At 46.0% G+C, this 19,054-nt stretch overlaps 1 protein-coding gene across 1 annotated transcript in view; it reads left to right on the forward strand.

Annotated features, from left to right (window-relative positions):
* The first annotated feature begins 2,648 nt into the window (after positions 1–2,648).
* Positions 2,649–19,054, forward strand: part of Cpx (synaptic transmission protein complexin) — a 362,562-nt gene continuing 346,156 nt past the window's right edge. Inside the window, exon 1 of the mRNA XM_076794804.1 lies at positions 2,649–3,055. The gene's annotated coding sequence lies outside the window, so the exon portion shown is untranslated. The remainder of the gene's footprint in view (positions 3,056–19,054) is intronic.

Here is a 19,054-nt window from a genome sequence, read left to right on the forward strand (position 1 = left end):
ATTGTTAATCCGTGGCAGAAAGTTCTGAAGATTTGCAATTTACGCAGAACGTCCCACGCAAGGCAATCTTTACGATTTTTTTTAAAGAAAACTGGAACATGCATTCTCATAAATCTTTCGGGGTATTTTACTACATGTTGTAGGATGTTGAACATATTTTTTTCTGTGAGGAATGTTTGGTCTATCGCGATCAGTTATTAAAATCCCGGCGCAGCCTCAGAGTCCGAGTTGCCCCGAGTGAAATTTCAATTGAAAAATTGAAAAATCGAACAGTTCCCGACGAAACCACGAGCCATACAAACCGAGTTTTACGAGAGCAAATGAAAACCTGACGAAGCGGTGCGATTTTGAAGGAAAAGTTGACGTCTCCATCGAAGTGAAATTTTTCCTTGTGAAAGTTCCGAATTTGATTTTTTCGAACCGGCTGCAGGGGTGGTCCCGGTAGAAGAGAGTTTGAGGGGAGTTAGGGGACGAGAACGGGAGACACATCGCGCCACTTTGAGCCCGCGTTTTCATTTCATCGCCGGTGTTCCATCCGGAACAACGTTGACCCAGATTTACATTTTTCCAGCGGTCCCGGCTAAAAACGCTCGCATGTGCGCGACAGCTCGAGGGTGGAACGGTGCGTTCGGTTAATGGATCTCGGGGCGATGCTATACCGTCTTTTATCGTCGCGAATGTTGCAGCGAAGGAACAAGGAGAGTGAGAAAGAGGAGAACCGCGAACGAATCGCGCCTCTGTATTAGGTATCGAGCCGGATGAGCGAAACAACGACCGCCGACTCGGCTTTTATCGATTCATAAAATACGCAACCGTCTATAGCGGGTTATTCGAATGAGGCATAACGGAGACGACGGAGGCCGCCGCTATATTTACGTCGAACATTTTACGAGAGAAGCTTTAAGGCTAAAGCGTTTACGATAACGGCGAAATTTCTCATCTTATCCAAGCCAGAACGAGATGCAACGCTCCGGCCAAATTTTCATCATCCCTCCACCGACCTATTTTACCTAGGTTTACTTTTTCGACGAGCGTCGGCAAACTTGTAACAGCACAGCTCGCTTCCGCGATCCGTTGCACCTGTACTAATCCGGGGAAGGGCGGGAGATTAACCCTTCGCGCGACCTTGCCGCAGGAAACAACGAGAACGCCCTTAGAACTATCGCTCTAGATACTAAACAATCTACTTTACCTTAATCGGTTGAATTCAGAGAAAGTGGCACAACGATAGAATTAACAAAACTGTCGCGGACTTGTTACCAATTGAATCGACACGTTGACTGTCACACAACACTGAAGTCCCGGTAAATGTGTTGACCCTTTTCACTCGACACTATTTTAACTGGAAAACCAAACATTTCTACCGACCTAGAATCTTTTCATTTTATGGATATGAGACTGATGCAATTAACTGATAAAATAATTCAACGTTTAGTAATTGTTTAGAATAGTTTAGTGGCTACTCAGAGTCGCCGCTCGAGTGCTTAAACATTGATCGGAGGGTGCTGGAAATAGCCGAACTTTATATCGCATTACGATTTCCTTCCCCAATTAACTTTTATTGCCGGAAACAGGCTCGGGTCGCACATTTAAAATACAAAATTTATAACGTTCTGCATTACGTATCAGATCAATGAATCAAAAATATTTTATTTCGCCTGTCAGATTATTCAGACAAAGGTATTTTATTGCACGTTTCAGATCGTCGAAATAAAAGTTTTTTTACGGGCAGTAATAAATAAAAATGTAACCCATGCTGTAACGAATCAGCGATTTACCAGGCCGGCTATGAGAAACCTACGCTCCTATTGTCATTGCATATTTCTAAAGCTAAATAGGCCAGTGTAGACGATCCAAAAAAATCTTCATTCAAGGAAAAATCATGCACTCCGAACTGCTCAGCCTGAGGCCTCGATTGGCCCCTGAGCATCGGCACCCGTTCATTAATATTCCCCAGCGGTCGCAGCCTTGCGCTTCTTTCCAGCGTCGCAGGATCGCTTCTCAGAGGTCGTGGCAGCGACTCGGTAACAAGGTCAGGGGGTGCACGCGTGCACGGTGGCAGTGTTCGTCATCGGAACACCGAGCCGGGACAGTCAAAAAAGCACCGAGAGACCCGTCCCCTCTACACAGGAAGCCGGTCGAAGAACGAGGAAAGAGTGCGCGAAACACAGAGAAACACAGACTTCTACGGAGAAGGGTGGTTTAGCTGCGGGGGGTGGGGGGTTGTAGAGGTTAGGAAAGATGCACGCGGTCCCCTCTCCCCTCTGTGGGTAAAAGCTGGCTGGCTCTCGGGAGAGGGAGAGAGGGAGCGAACTCTCGGAGCAGGGAGTAAGAGAGCCGGGAGCGCGTTCGCCCCGCCCTCTTTCCGACTCGGGCGCCGCTGCCCCCTCCAGGAACCGCGGGAACGGTCGAACGGCCGACGATCGGGTTCCGAGCGGTTCCCCCTCTCCTCCCCCAAGTCCCCGCTCCGTCGCTCGGCCCCTCCTCGCCCCCCAACGCCCCACCCCCATCGGGAAAGCCGCGCAACCCATACCACTCTCGATGGATCGATGGTAACGCTGCAACCCTCCGCGTGGCGACGCGAGCGTCGGCTCTTCGGCGACTCTGCCGCCTCAGTCGGAATTCGGGTTCACTCAGTCCACGACCGTTTGCCACGAGACTTCGATCTCGTCGGTCTCTCCCCGTCTCTCTTCAGCCAGCCCTCCCCTCTCGCTCTGTCCAGAGAGGACGCGGAAAGGGTATCCACCACTACCCGTTTCTACCACCACCACCACCACCGTCGATTTCCACCGCCGCCAAACTACCACCACCGGCGCGCCGTTTACCACCACCACCGCCACCATCCGATCAGCAACAGCGACGCCGACGCCGCTGCCGCCGCCGCCGCCGTCGTCGTCGACGACCGGGGAGACGCACGTAGTCTAAACGTGAGACTCGTACGGACGTCGTCGTCGTCCTCCTCGCCGGTAGTACACTGTTTTCCGAGCGAGACCCTCTTCTCTCGATCCGGTTCCGACGAAGCCTCTCCGTCCCGCGGAATCATCTGGCAGCCAAGGTGAGTCCCTTTCGAAGAATTATCTTTTCCCGGTCGCGACTGCAGCCCGGTTTCGTCCTGGATGTCTCTGCACCCCTCTTTCTCTCCCTCACTCTGCACCTACCTCTCTCTCTCTCTCTCTCTCTCTCTCTCTCTCTCTCTCTTTCTCCCTCTCTATCTCTATCCATCTCTCTTGCACTTCGTTTTCCCAGTCTTTTCTTCTTTCCCTGCCGCGCGCGCGGCCTGTCGCTCGTTTCTTTCAGAGTCAACAACCTCGCACGTTTTTCCGCGGTGTTCTCGATCGATACCGACCCTGCCGCGCGACCCCTGTTATTTTTCTCGGGGTCGATTTTCACGCGGAAACGCGTGGCGAAAATTCGCTCGCGACAGAACGAGAGTTACACACTTTTTTAACCCCGTGCCCACGCTGTCTCTCTTTCGCTTTTGCTCTCGATCTGTCTGTCTGTCTTGCTCGCGCTCGTTTGCTGTCGTCGTTGTCGTTGTCGTCGTCGTTGTCGCGACGGCTCGATAAAACGCAAGCAAGGGTTAGGCCGCTGCTTGCAGGCCTCCCTGATCGATCTCTCGGCTCGGTTTTCCCGGCCGAGAACTCCTCGATGCACCCCTCGTCAAAGTCTCCCCGCGGCGATTCCTCCGCGAGGACGCTCCTCCAAGTGTGGCCCCGTGTCGGCGCCAACCCCCATGACCTTGCACTTCCCTCTCGATACTTTCTCCCTCCCGCGGCAACCCCCGGTCACACCGAATCTCTCTCTCTCTCTCTCTCTCTTTCTTTCCCAACCCCCTCCAGCAGACGGGCTGCGTTTCGAAACGCGCGAGCCTCCGCACGAGCGATTTTCATTTTCGAAACGGTCGCACGTACTCACCGTTCTCTTCGACCTGGCTCTTTAATGCGTTTTTAAACGTCCCGCGAGTCCCACTGCAAAAATACCGACGAATTGCAATCCAAATTACGCTGTCTCTCGTTCCACGTCCGAGAAACGTGAGACAGTGCCTCTGAGCTCTTTCGATTAATTGTTTGATGCTTATGACAACTCGAATGTCACAACACTCGCGTCTGCTAGCTTTAATTTCTCCGTGACACATGGAGAATTTTGTGTTCGAGAAGACTTCTGAAAGTAGGTCCATTGGTGACCTCTTTGGTTAATTAATTGCTGTAAATGTAGGTCCGTCGGTCACCTATAAAATGGCACAACTATATAGGAAACGAGAGAGATCGTTTTCAAGTCTGCAATATGTTTGGATTATTTTTAAATGAATAATTTAGGAAGACTAGGTGTCGAATTAGTTCGTATACCTAGTTTATCACTGGTTAGAAAATGTAGATGATGGAAACAGCAGGTTATGTTGCTAAATAAATACTCGATACTATATAGATCAATGGTAGCATGTAGTTCAAACAAATCTGTGTTACTTTCTAAGTAATACTCCATGCGCTGTATCGTTTCACTCTTACACAACGGTTCACAATAGTGCACTGTTCTCCTCGTTCTATACAGAACCTTGACACGTCTTGACTCCTCTTTCAACTCGTAAGCTTGCCGCACTATTCTTCGCAATCATAAAATTGTCAATTTGCCAAACCTGCAACCTCGAAAATTCCATGAAATCGAACTAATTCGGTGAAATTCGAAAATTCAGGATGTATGATACACGGTACCCTTTCGGTCCGTTTTGTACTGCCTATTAAAACTAATAACACTGCGCTTATTAATCGAGGCAGTCCACGATTTTAGTCAGAAAGTGAGGAGATTAAAAGAATTTGAATTTCTATCGAAAATTCTATAGAAAAAATTCCTATTTGGTTTCTGTGTGCTGGAATTGTCAAGAAGAATTTTGATTACGCATAAAAATCCGCAGTCTAATCATTCACAATCTCGACAATTTGAAACTAAATTTGGTGCAACGATATATTAATAGAAAAACTATTTCAATGGAGAAAAATCCTTTTTCAGTCTCCGCCCCACGAGCTCCGGTATCACGGTCGCAGGTAAAGGGAAATATTCATATCCCCCACGCAGTAAATAGTCTATTAAATGGTACGGGACACAACGTAAACACCGTGGAAAACTCGGGGCCCGGTTCCTTCTTTTTCATTCTTTTTTTTCCCCTTTTTCGCAAGCGACTCTTTCTTTACGAGAGCCGTCGTCTCCGGCGTGCGCACTGTTTGCGAAAAACGGGGAACGGATACGGAAGGCTGAAATTGCATTTCCGGCCGTTTCAATATTATGCTAACGTATCCGGTGCCGTTGCCGTTGCCGTTGCCGTTCGCTCGGCCGCCCCCAACCCACCATCCCAGACCCCGTGGAAACTGGTTCCATTAGGGAAATGCACGTTCGGGAGGTTCTTAAATTGAGTGGCAGTTAAAAGGGAACCATTTCTCTGATGCACGAGCTTTGACGGGCCTCGTCGATGCATCGGTGGGGACACGGGCTTCCGGATCATCCTCCTCTCGATGTCCAATTTCATCATCGGCTCCGATCAATGCAATCCTCACTTTGCGTTTTCTCATCTTCCAATCTGGCTCAAGGTCCCGCGATTTTTGCTGCGTTACCATTTGCGAAATTCTTCGACATAGGCTTGCCAGGTTCCGTTGCTATTACATCGGGTGCATAGGATGCAGTGCACTCGGTGCATTGTTGTAGCTCTTTCTTCGCTGAATTTGTCGGTGGAGGTAAATAACGAATGGTCCGAAAAGGATTTTAGGGTTTTTTTAACCCTTTGCACTCGAAGCTATTTTAATTCCAAAATTAAAACAGTTCTCTCGACCTAGAACATTTTCATACAATTTTATAATTTATATAATTTTTAGCAGTTCGTAAGATCTAGACAGGAAAAGTATTCTTCATCGATATGCGTGTTTCTTCGAGCAGTAAAAATCTTCAAAACGATACAGCAAATAGATCAACTAAGAATCGTGTTAGGACAATGCTGGAATATTTTCAAAATTTTTCCAACGATTTCCACGGGTCGCAATGGACACAGAAACGAACAACAACATCGAGATTCTGCTCCGGTGTCCGTATTTACATCCCCCAGTTCGATTCCGCCTGCGAGGGTGTTAGGGTCTCGTCGATGAATGCACGAAGGGAGGGTGGCTCTGTAGGTTACGAAGGTCGGAGCAAGACGGACGAAGGTCAGCGAACTCCCACGATCGTGTTTCTTTTCCTTCGTTTTCCCTGTTCCGTGCCCGAGCGTCTTCTTGTTCCCTGGCTGGCGGAACGTCTTCGAATTAATTATTCAAGGCTTCGGCCCTTATCTGCGTCTCTTGTAGCATATCAAGCGAGCCTGGTCGTTTATCTCGCATCGTGACGAACTCCTGGAAACCTAAACTTTCCGTATCCCTCCCTCTCTCGCTCCCTTCCTCTCGATCTGTTTCTATATCGCTGCAACGGCAGCATGTTTCCTCGTAGTATGCAGATGCGAATTCTCCAAGTTCAATTGATATTTAAAGCCCGAAAGTTGCCGCGCGAATTATTCGCGGAAGCTAGCTGGCTCGGCCAGAAGATCGCGTCGGGCTTGCTCTGATACTCTCGGATCCCTGAAATTTCTTCGGCGAGGAGAAGTTTCCGCTACCCCGGGTCCCGGTTCTTAGCCGGTCGCCTCAAATTAATTTCCTGCGGGATCGAACCTCTCTTTTAATCTCCGCGCGCACCCCGCCCCTCCCGCCTCCCTCGACGTCTCTCTTTTCCCTTGGAACACCTTCTGCCACTAATCACCAGCGTAAACTACTTTCCTCCCTGATCGAAAACTCTTTTAACTCGCGGAGAGGCTGTCGAACTTCTTAAAGTCACGCATACCCTGTTTTTCCCTTCTTTTCAATCTCGTTCCACGTTTTTACCGAAATATTTTAGACAGAGATTTGTTGTTCTGATTTGTGGATCTCGTAATTGGAACCATTTTTTAGATTCTTTAGCTGGGGGTTGCAAATTTTCAAGCTTTAAAGTTTCAAACCTCTAACGAAAATTATCTGTGGACGGGGTAATTCCTTGGCTGAGGGTTGCAAATTTTCAAGCTTTAAAGTTTGAGACCTCCGATGGAAATTATCTGTGGGCAGGGTAATTCTTTAGCTGGGGGTTGCGAATTTTTGTGATTTAAACTTTGAGAGCTCCGATGGAAATTATCCGTGGGCAGGGTAATTCTTTAGCTGGGGGTTGCAAATTTTCAAGCTTTAAAGTTCAAAACCTCTAATAAAAATTATCTGTGGGCAGGGTAATTCCTTGGCTGGGGGTTGCAAATTTTCAAGCTTTAAAGTTTGAGACCTCTGATGGAAATTATCTGTGGGCAGGGTAATTCTTTAGCTGGGGGTTGCAAATTTTCAAGCTTTAAACTTCAAAACCTCTGATACAAATTATCTGTGGGCAGGGTAATTCCTTGGCTGGGGGTTGCAAATTTTCAAGCTTTAAAGTTTGAGACCTCTGATGGAAATTATCAGTGGGCAGGGTAATTCTTTAGATGGAGGTTGCAAATTTTTGTGATTTAAGCTTTGAGAGCTCTGATGGAAATTATCTGTGGGCAGGGTAATTCTTTAGCTGGGGGTTGCACATTTTCAAGCTTTAAAGTTCAGAACCTCTAATAAAAATTATCTCTGGGCAGGGTAATTCCTTGGCTGGGGGTTGCAAATTTTTGTGATTTAGTCTTTGAGACCTCTAATAAAAATTATCTGTGGGCAGGGTAATTCTTTAGCTGGGGGTTGCAACTTTTGATGCTTCAATCTTTTGAGACCTCTGCTGAACTAATCATCCCCCGTGCACGATGCGATTTGAGCCTTGTTATTCAAGAAATTTCAGTATTTGTATTTCGAGAATTTAATTCGATTGCAATTGACACCCAATTCTGCAAGAGATCCAGCTTTCAATTCGTGTATAATTTATGCACAAATTGTTTACATTACAATAATTCACATAGCATGTCTTCGTCAAACATACCATCTAAACATTTTGACAAGGCATCCAAAGAATTTTACTGTAGAGCATGTTTCTTATTCAAACAATTTATCCGAACATGTTGACCATAAATTCAAGAAATCTTTCACTGGTCTACTACGTCTTACTATAACGATCTGTTTGAACATGTTGACCATACATTGGAGAAGCTTCTCACTGGAGCACGTCTTACTAAAACAACCTATACCGACATGTTGTCCATTTCTAGAAGACATTCGAGGAATCTTTTTCTGGAGCAGCATTCGACACAGAATAAAACTATCGAGTGAACAGTCTTGTTCGAGTTTGTCTTCAGAATTAGGTGAACAGACGCGTTCGAATTTCGAAGAGAATGCCTCGGTAGACTCCGTTGTAATTCACGAAGGAAAACGTCGGATGTATCGACGCCGCAAAATATACGGTGGTTGGAAGGGAGAGAACGCGCCACTCGCAGGCGTCCATGATTCATTGCGTCGGGGCTAAGCCTATCCGCATAATCAGACAGCGACGTATCACCTCCGCCATTAATTACGGGGTCGCGCGGCACACGCATTTATCAAGCTGAGCGGTAAGGGAGCGAGCACGGGAGAAATGGGCACGGGCCTGGCAAATGATCGTGTCAACGATGACTCGGTGGTACCGATCGGCTGAGGAAAAGTCAGACCGATCGATCGAGCCTCGAAACCAGAGAATCGGGCCACGCGGTCTCGAAAACGGCACCTAACCCTAACCTCAGCGGCGAGTAAACTTGAAACACTTCTGGACCGTTGAGGGTTAATTGCTCATCGATTTGCCAGCGAGACTCGTGCAGGAATCGTTTCGCGAAAGAGTGCATACCTGGGCCGACATTTTCGCGGATGCAGTCGTGTGTCAAGGCAAAGTACGTTCCAGGAGCGGGGGTGGGGGGTCGGTTCTCTATCAGCAAGGGATTTAACTGTGAAATTTCGGGTTGCGCGTCGAACCGGTCTCGGCATCATCGAGAAGATTCCGTCCGGCGGCGTGGAGTGGCCTCGTTTCGCATTCCGCCGGCACGTAGCATCGAAATTGAGACGTCCTTCCTGGGGAGGGAAGCCCTGGCTGCCGTTCTGCCCGACCGCATTACCATTTTTCGGCAATCGAACCGAATCGATAGCCTCGGCCTCGGCTTCGGCTTCGACAAACCGACTCGGCCCGAGGCGTCTCTCTCTCTCTCTCTTTCTCTCTCTCTCTCTCTCTCTCTCTCGAATCCACCGACGCCGATTCCGACGCATAAATCCCCGTGTAAACCGAACTTTTCCACCTATTTCGACGTTTTCCAACCCGAAAACCCTATCAACCCGCTTCTTCATAATTTACGATCGCGAGATGCTGATTTCAAATTCCGCTAAAGAAACCTCTTACGCGCGAGATCCCCGAATTGATTCCCCGGTAAATGTCCTGTTCGACCGTTCCATTGGCTTTTCCTGGATGATAGTGATCGTTTCAGATCGCTAGTTGCTATCCGTGGATCGTGATCTCGGTGTACTAACCGTTGGATTAAATGTCCGGGTGAGATTGTGTTCTCGAGAATCGATTTTTAATGCCCTTCCGATGCTACGGGAATATGCATCTTTGCGAAATGCTGTTCGAGAGCTGTTGGTCCGTTCGATGTTATTGCTCCGCGATGGAAGTTTAAAGAAACTGTTCTTCCTTCGTTGAAAATGTCTGCCCGGCATAGTTAGCTTGGTTTCGGGTATTTTATGTCATCGTGTGTCTCAATTCCCTGATCGCTAGGAGGATTCAAGCACATTAATATTAACATTCAATCAATGTCAACCCTACTCCCAGCAAATGGCTAGGATCTATGAAATTCGGGAGGGTGAAAGGGCACTTTCACTTCTCGATTTTTATTTCGCTGAATAAATTAATTGCTTTCATAGAATTTTCTATTTCCTATCTCATAGAATTTTTATACCAAAATTTGGATAAATCCTTTATTCTCAAAATATAAATCGACTCGATTTCGCTGAATAAATTAATTGCTTTCATAGAATTTTCTATTTCCTATCTCATAGAATTTTTATACCAAAATTTGGATAAATCCTTTATTCTCAAAATACAAATCGACTCAATTCTCTGAGCAGTGTCTAACGGTGAACGGCGCGTGTTAATGTAGCTATTCAAAGATTTACACAAGCTCTGTGTCCTCGAAATAAAAATGTCCAGATCTCCTGGACAGTGTACAATGTGGACCACGCGACAATGGTTAATAAGCATTGATGCAGCTGTTAGTAGAATGAGATACATTGGTCATCCTCGAGATATAAATGTTCGACGCGTATCGATGTAGTCTACTCAAAGATTTACACAACCCCTGCATTCTTAATATGAGAATGCTCGAACCTCCTGTGCAAACGTAAACGCGCAATAATGCAGTCGTTGCAAGAGTCAGCTGCACATTTTGCTCCCGAAAATATACAAGTCCCAGTTTCCTGTAGGAACAGCGGATTAAAGCGGACGACGAAGTTCGTCGTCGGGGAGAGCATCTTTAATATTCGATCGTTCGCGCTAACTATAGAGGAGGAAGAGGAGGGGTTATACTTTCTATAATGGACAGCCGAATCGATTCGGTTTGTCCACGGGACGATCCCCTAAGTGGCATCCTTTTAACCCGGTCACGGGGGCTTGTCGAGCGGAATGTACTGTGGACTGAAAAGTTTCTTGCCACTCTGACCTAACCCAGGACACCCTCCATTATCCGGTTGTGTCCAGGAGAGAGAGAGAGAGAGTGGGAGAGAGTGAGAGATCGCGCTCTATCTGGAAACCGGGCTGGCGATGCTTTCGCAAAGTCGTGTTAAACAATCGATAAGCCATCCTAAGGCGCTGCCAGTAGTGCCAGTCAAGATATTCTCGGCCCAAAGAGCCTGAGCGTCTTTGATAACGCTATCTTTGCTCCTGTTAACCGCGGAAACTCGAGTCTTAGAACCCCGAAGCTCCATTATACTCTGATGCACCGGAAACTGCAATTCTGGCAACTTGGAGAACACAATCGGACTTATTCCGAAACGCACGGAAATGATTCTTGGCACTCCAGAACTCTGATTCTCGGAAAATTAAAATTTTCTTTATAAGAGACTGTAGGATACTATGGTAAAAAAACTGATAAAAAATGAAATGAATATTTGCAAATTTACTGTACAGTCAATGCCACTTGAAATACATATATGCAGATTTTTTAAATAATTTTTTCTGTATTAATACTTAATCTAATAATTGCGTTGAAATATTTAGACCTCGGGCAATTTTTATAGACACTTTCGCCACGAAACAATTTTTACAACTGCAATAATGGTGTGATATAATATTTGAAACTGTTCAGTGGTAGGTTTACTGCGAATTGCGAAAAACAGAAGAGAAATAGATATTCATATCGTTTCGTAATAACTTGACTACATAAAAGTACATTGGATTTCCTAAAAAATTCCACTGAAACAGCGATTTCACGAACCGTCTCCATTCTCCGAATATTTTCCAATGAATAAATCCAAACGAGGCGTTCACACCAATCGTTCGCAGTTTATCCCGGCCAAGAATAACAGAGGGACAATCGAAGGGGTAGAACAACCATCAATATCAGCCACGAATCCCTAGGACTCGGTTGCTTGCGATTGCCGTTGACTGGAAAGCCGAGCACAGTCTTCCAAAATTATTCACGAACCGGTGGAGTCTCGACTCGAAATTAGTTTCCGCGGGAGCCTCTTCCACCGTCAGAGATATGCACGGTTCCGAATTCGTTAAGAGGCAAAACTATTCGTCCCTTTTCCGCCATCCGCTACCACCACAGTCGGCAACCTCGTAGCTCAAAGGAGAGAAGGTTCTTTCATTGACTGGTTGCGTCCTGTTCCAGGCTCCGGGGTCCCCGAAAAGTCCCTTGCGAAAGTATCACCCAGCGCGAAATTGCGGGACGGTAACGAGGCCAATGCTCCCTCTACCGGAAAACAGCCGTCCCCCGAGTGTTCGAGCTCTCATTTTTAGCAACTCGTTTCCCCGGATAAGCGGCATAATTCCCCGTTTCGAATTGATGGCCCCTTAATTCGTTCCTTCACGCGCCGACGCCCCTTTATTACGTTTCTCCTTTTCTCCGGCCAAAAAACCAATTCAGACCGCCATCTCCATAAAGTGGAACTTTGATTTATTTCATTTCATGTTCGAAAAGGAGCTGGCGATTCGTCCGTGCCGTGTGGCAATTTTTTAAAAATCGCCTTGGTAGTTCTAATCCAGTGGGTCGAGCTCAAGGTTTTGCAGCCCAGGAAACAATTTTTTAAAAAAGGTATCACTAATCATTAATTTATTGAGGCTTAAGGTTTTGCAGCTCAGGAAACAATTTTTAAAGAATGGTATCACTAATCATTAATTTATTGAGGCTTAAGGTTTTGCAGCCCAGGAAACAATTTTTTAAAAAAGGTATCACAGATCATTAATTTATTGAACCTTAAGGTTTTGCAGCTCAGGAAACAATTTTTTAAAGAAGGTATCACTGATCATTAATTTATTGAAGCTTAAGGTCTTGCAGCCCAGGAAACAATTTTTTAAAGAAGGTATCACTGATCATTAATTTATTGAAGCTTAAGGTCTCGGAGCCCAGGAAACAATTTTTTAAAAATGGTATTATTAGTCATTAATTGATTAAAGCTTAAGGTCGCGCATCCCAGGAAAAAATTTTTAAAGAATGGTATCACTAATCATTAATTTATTGAGGCTTAAGGCTTTGCGGCCCAGGAAACAATTTTTTAAAAAAGGTATCACTGATCATTAATTTATTGAAGCTTAAGGTCTCGGAGCCCAGGAAACAATTTTTTAAAAATGGTATCATTAGTCATTAATTGATTAAAGCTTAAGGTCGCGCAGGAAACAATTTTTAAAAAATCTTGTGGTTGATCACGGAGTTGACAAAAGATCATGTCGTTAACGGTTAACCCGGAGAAGCGAGTACCGCTGAAAGTAGAACGGCCTGAGATGGTGAAGATTGAGAAACGCTTGCTGAAAAATCGTTGATTGTTAATCCAGCCCAAGGTTGCACCTCGAAGGCGGCCTAGCCCAAGTCTTTCTAAAACCTCGTGTAATCTCAGAAAGCCTGTAGCCTTCGTCAATATCTGTCACGCGAGATCGACGAATCAGCTGATGGTGTTTCCACGGTGTGTCTGTTGTTGGTATAGCAAAGAGGGCGGCTCGAGGACAACGCTTCCCCCGAGTCGTTGTGAGGGTAGGTCGGGGTGTACGAAAGAAAAGGTGGATGGATAAGGGAAAAAGTAAGAGGAGTTGGGAGGGGGGTTTGAAGTGTGGGAGCGGTGGATATAACATGTATTAGAAGGCTTCGTAACTTACCTCGAGATATCGATCGTGCTCGATGCAAGGGCGACTCTCTGGTTCTCGGGGTACCGTTTCGTTTCTCTTCCTTTGGTTTTTTCTGTTTCATTCGTTGATCGTTTTTCAGCGTTCTCCTCCCCTCCCCTCCCCCCCTCTCTCGGCCCTTTGATCGTGGAGCCAGAAAGATTCAAATTGAAATACTGCGAACGTGCAGTTCAATTCGGTTAATTAAATCGTTTCCATTCCAATATGTTCGACGCGTTTGCGCCGAATACTCTCTGCTACTCGCGTAGCCGTTGATTACCGCTTTGAGCGCGGCGCGTTCTGTTTGCCACTGCTTTGCGCCGTTGTTCTCCGATAATCCCGTTTTTCCACGTACTAGTAGAGAACTGTGCAACTCTCTTCTCTCTCTCTGTCTCTCTTTCTCTTTATACTTCTCTCTTTCATTCACGCTGCAGAGCAAATTTTTTCAAACCTACCAGACACACCAAGGAAAAGTCGATCCTTTCTTGCGGAACGAAAGTTTCTCCTGCAACCTCTCTCCCCCCCCCTCCCACTGAGCTTTTTCTTTTCTTTCTCGCTTTTGCCCACCTATCCAGAACTTCTTCGGCGGTTCGATCGAGGCCACCGGATAGAGACACTCGGCAGAGAATTAACAGAAGAGAGTGGCAGAAAGGAGAGAAACACACTCATAATTCTCGTTAGACGTCCATTGCGGCCGACGGCCTGTCAGAACGTTCGAGTTCGAGACTCCGGGTTTTTACAGCACGATAAAAACGATAAGGCAGCAATTTTTATTTCTGCGGCTGGAAAACAGAGCTCACCGGTTACCTTCTACATGTAGAAATTGACTGGAGAAACCGCTGCGGTTCCGGAACACTGTTACGCCATTTTCATTTTATTTCTGTACCTTACAATTGAACATTTTTATTTTGCACAAAGTCCCGCATAGCTAATTATTAGAGACGTCGAGTCGTTCAAACAGCAATTAACGCTTTAGCTACCGGAAGCGTGTTAACTTTTAATAATTGTACCATACCAATACAGAATTTAGAAATAATTTTTCACAAAATAATCTTCGACGAAATTATTTCATTACTATACTGATTTGTTGGCTTAAAATTGCAACTGAAAGGATCTATTAGAAAAATAATAAAATCGCCGGTAGATGATTCGAAGAAACATTAAATGATTCACAAGCGTCTAATACAGTTTACGGCGCGACGCAATATTGTGCAGGTATTATCAGGCTTCACGTCCGAAGCTTAAAGTCTACCTTGAATTCGTTGGCTTAAAATTGCAACTGAAGGATCTATTAGAAAAATAATAAAATCGCCGGTAGATGATTCGAAGAAACATTAAATGATTCACAAGCGTCTAATACAGTTTACGGGGACGCAATATTGTGCAGGTATCATCAGGCTTCACGTCCGAAGCTTAAAGTCTACCTTGAATTCGTTGGCTTAAAATTGCAACTGAAGGATCTATTAGAAAAATAATAAAATCGCCGGTAGATGATTCGAAGAAACATTAAATGATTCACAAGCGTCTAATACAGTTTACGGGGACGCAATATTGTGCAGGTATCATCAGACTTCACGTCCGAAGCCTAAAGTCTACCTTGAAACTGTGTAATCATCTGTTAATCGTTATCAGATTACACGAACGGCCCGCTCACCTTTTAATCGTGCAATTCAGGTGCTAACGGAGGACCTTCAGGTCGAATCTCTTTACTTGCTCGGGATGTGTTTGCTCTTGGCTCCCGTTTGTTTGTCGAAGGGCTCGATAAAGGATAATCGAAGCGATCGTCGTCGATTTCGCAGGTGGTCTCGCGATTCTCGCGAGGGCAATCGCGTTATCGCGATATAAGCATAATCGAGCTGACGGCGATGTACACGAGGCGATAGCCGATACACGCCGGGATAGGGCGACGGATAGCCAGGGCTATACCGGCGAACTGATAATCGGTGATAAGCCACAGCGGGTCGATAATCAACGGGGCTTGGCTAGAAAACGACTGATCGCGTGCGGAACGCTACCCTCGGCGGACGAATTATATCGCTCGGCGAAATTCAACTCTTTTTTCCCTTTTTTTTTCGTCGTTTTGGAACCGACGGACCTGTCCCGTGGAAGTGCGCATACCGATTTCGAATTTGCAAATCGTTTTTCTCCACCGTTCTCGATTTTCTTTAGGAATATAATTTTTATACGAAAATCGTATATTCAAGTTTCAGAATTTTTCCTGCCCTCTCGTGGACACGATAGTATATTTTTCTGTACGTTTGTGAGCATTTGAACACCTTTGAATAATTTTTAAAGGGATTAGGACACTTTTGATGTGGTAATATTGAAAGATAAGGGACATTTTCGACTTTAGGAATTTTTCCTGCTGAAACTGTGAAAGCTATGCTAATGAATTTCGCTTGGAATCGTTCCGTAGACTCTCCCTAATACAATGGTATATTTTTTTGTAACATTAGAATTGTTCAAATTTCAGTGAATAATGTTTTAAAGACCGCAAAACTTCACTGGAGGAGGTATAGAGGAATCTGGCTGTCTTTAAAAATTATTTAAATATGTTTAAATGTTTGTAATGTTCAAAAAAAAAAAAAAAAATACGTGGTTATATTCAGGAGAGTCTGCAGAATAATTTTAAGCAAAAATCGTCCGTATATCTCTCACGGTTGAAGCAAGAAAAATTCTCAAACCGGCAAGTACGATTTTCATTTCAAAATTGAGTTTCTCAAAAACAGACGGTGATAAGGAAACACTACTTGGAGCATCGGGAAGCTCGTAAGAGACAGTTCGATTGTTCGTTGCGAGTAATATTCCTGTTGACCGGTGTAATCGAAAATCAGCGACGTTCTCGCTCGCGGAGGGGTGGAGCCAGAAGCGCAGAGCAACGAAAAAGAGTGACTCGCGCCCGAGAAAGATACCGAGGAATTAGGCCGCCTTTTCTCCGTGCCGGTTGAAAAGGGAACGTGGAAATGGAGGCGAATGGAACGCCGGGAAACACTGGGAGGCAGGAACAAGGCCGCCGGAGGGACGGAGAAAGTCCCTGGGAAAGAAAAGGCTGCAGAACGCGTCGAGATTCGCGCCTACGGACACGATGGCGGGCTCCCCTGTTTGCGTTCCGACGGAAATATCGTGCTCCAGATACCGCTGCGACGAGTAAAAATTTAATTCTGTCCCGGAGAACGCGCACCCCCCTCGCGCACGCCTGCACGCATTCGCATTACTTACCTCCCCTTTAAATCTATCGCGTAAACCGTGTTCTGGACACGGTGTCGGTTCGAAGAAGCTGAACACTTTGCTAAAACCGTCCGCCATTTTCTGGGAGCTTTAAACGAAAAGCAGTCTCCAAACACGGCTCCGGAGGATCGAGCATGTTCTCGCGGTGGATCAACAGAGCAGGATCCACGATATCCCCGCAAGGGGGAAAAAGATTAGCCGCGCGTCGCTTAATATCGAACAACAACGATGACCCAATTTCGAAAGATTAATAGGCTGACAGGCAGCGCGCGTGACCTTTGCTCCTTTACAAGATTGAAAGCAAATAGGCAAATGCGCGGCCCGATCGATCGTTCGAGTGTCTCCTCCAGCAATCCCAATTTATCTTTTTTCTTTTTTCATCGGGAAAAAGCCCTATCCCCGAAACTCGTCGCTCGGAAATAGAATCCGTTGAATATTTAAAAGCCTCGGAAGCCGAACGGGGATAATAATAAGAAGAACAAGTTCTCCTCCGATGAAAATAGAAATCGGATATTTCCGAGAATACAGAAACGCGGATTCTGCTCGTCTTGTTAGAACGCCGCTCCAATATTTGCTAGTTACGTTACACGTCATCAGGGGACTAACGTCGAGTTAATGCGCAGTTTCATTTGCAACTTTATTACCGGCCAATCTGCGTTAATGGACCCTGCTCGCCGATATCGGATTCGCCAACGAAATTACGTCGATTCGATTAATCAGGTTTTCCACGATATTTCTTCTTCGATTTCGGCCACGCAATTTTGCTGATTCTTGCAGCACAGTTCCGTCTACCTCGGACCGATGGGATTCTGATGTGGAGGCTGTAGGCAAAATTAATTAATTGTTTTTTGTAGTGTATATGCATCAGTGTATAACAATCCGGGGAAGGGAACAAGCATCGTCTAAAATATTAGACAGTGTAATTACAGGATAGTAACGCAATTACTTTCTTTTGAACTTGCATGTTTTCTTGCATTGTGCAAGCTCGTAAATGCTTGGAATAGCTACGTTAGTGAGGTGTGTAAGTATGTGAGATGCTAAATAAATAGCAAAAGATTTAGTTGAATTTTGAAGTGATGTTCTAGCGCGAAGAACGAACAATCGTGCCGCCCCCGCTCAGGTAGGCCGATACACCTGCCGACTGTAATAATACCCGGCGTGTTTTGCAGCTGCGATTGACCCAGATCGCCGGTGCCACCGAATTACAAATCTGGGTCAGCCGAATTATACATACGTGTCCGTTAAAGTGGCTATTTGTGTCGGGTGTCCTTCTGTGCCTCTTTTCCGCCAGGTGCGGGGGGTTACGAAGAAAGCTAAAAACAATCCTAAACCGCGAAACGACCTCGATCTCTATCGGGGGGAGTCCTGGAGATCGTTGGAACGGCTTATGGCCGGGTTACACGGCTGACACAAGTGCCGTCTGTGTTGGCAAGGTCGATCAAGGTCGTCCAAGGTCATCTGCAGCGGCCAACAAATTGTTTCAATCCACTGTTCGAATAATTCGGCCAACGTCAATTGATTCTTCAAATAATTTTGACTAGCATGGAAAGTTGTAAAAATATTCAGATTTATTATAGAAGAATTTAATCTATATTGATGCAGTTAGGCCATCTTGGATGGCGCAGCTTGTAGTGAAACGCGATTGCGAGGGTCGAACGACCGTCGAACAGCGGAAAGAAAAGGGCGTCGGTGTCTGCGGTCGATCGTCGAACGATACCGCGAAAAGGTCACGGCTTTTCTTGACAAATGGCGTCCTTGGGCCGGCGACGAACTCCCGCCGGTATCTCGCCGGACACCCGAAGTGCATTATGAAAGCATTCGCAGCTTTCCGGCGAGCACCAAGCGCGCTGTCTCCGCCCCCACCCCCACCCCACCCCTCCGGCACATAGAGAACGCGAAAATACGCGAACAACCCGCCTCGAAATCCTGCGTCCGAAGTTCTTCCGAGGGTCCCTCGAGGATCAGGACATCGCGCGGGATCAGCCTCTCGGACCCGTGTCGCATTCTCTCCGGGCGGATCCGGCTGCACGAGGTCCGAGCCTGATCAATAATTTATTTGTCTCGCAGCCCCCTTCGGAAAAACCGATTCGGGGAAATACGATCCATTCGAACGAGATGAAATACGGTGTCGCCGTTGCGTCGCCATTTTGCCAGTCTCGAATTTGTTTGGGTGATACAACCCTTCAAACTTGGCAGTTTTTGTATTTTTATTATTGCGGAACTTAGTTGGGGATCGGTATCGTAGGCACGAAGTTAGGGTAGTTGTGAATGTTTTAAGGTATTGGAATTAGGGGTGCGTACCAGTGAATACTGAATTAGGGGTGGTTTAAGTTATCGTTTTGTTGTATTAGAATTTTTTTGTAAGATACTTTTATTATTTTGGAGATTCTTATACTGACTGGCATTGTAGAGGCGAAGTTACGGTGGTTGCGAATGGCCTAGGATAGAAAAATTAGGGGTGTATAGCAGTGCATACAGAATTAGGGGGGGTTTAAGTCATCGT

The sequence above is a fragment of the Halictus rubicundus genome, chromosome 10 (genome assembly GCF_050948215.1).
Source record: "Halictus rubicundus isolate RS-2024b chromosome 10, iyHalRubi1_principal, whole genome shotgun sequence".
Lineage (NCBI taxonomy): Eukaryota > Metazoa > Arthropoda > Insecta > Hymenoptera > Halictidae > Halictus > Halictus rubicundus.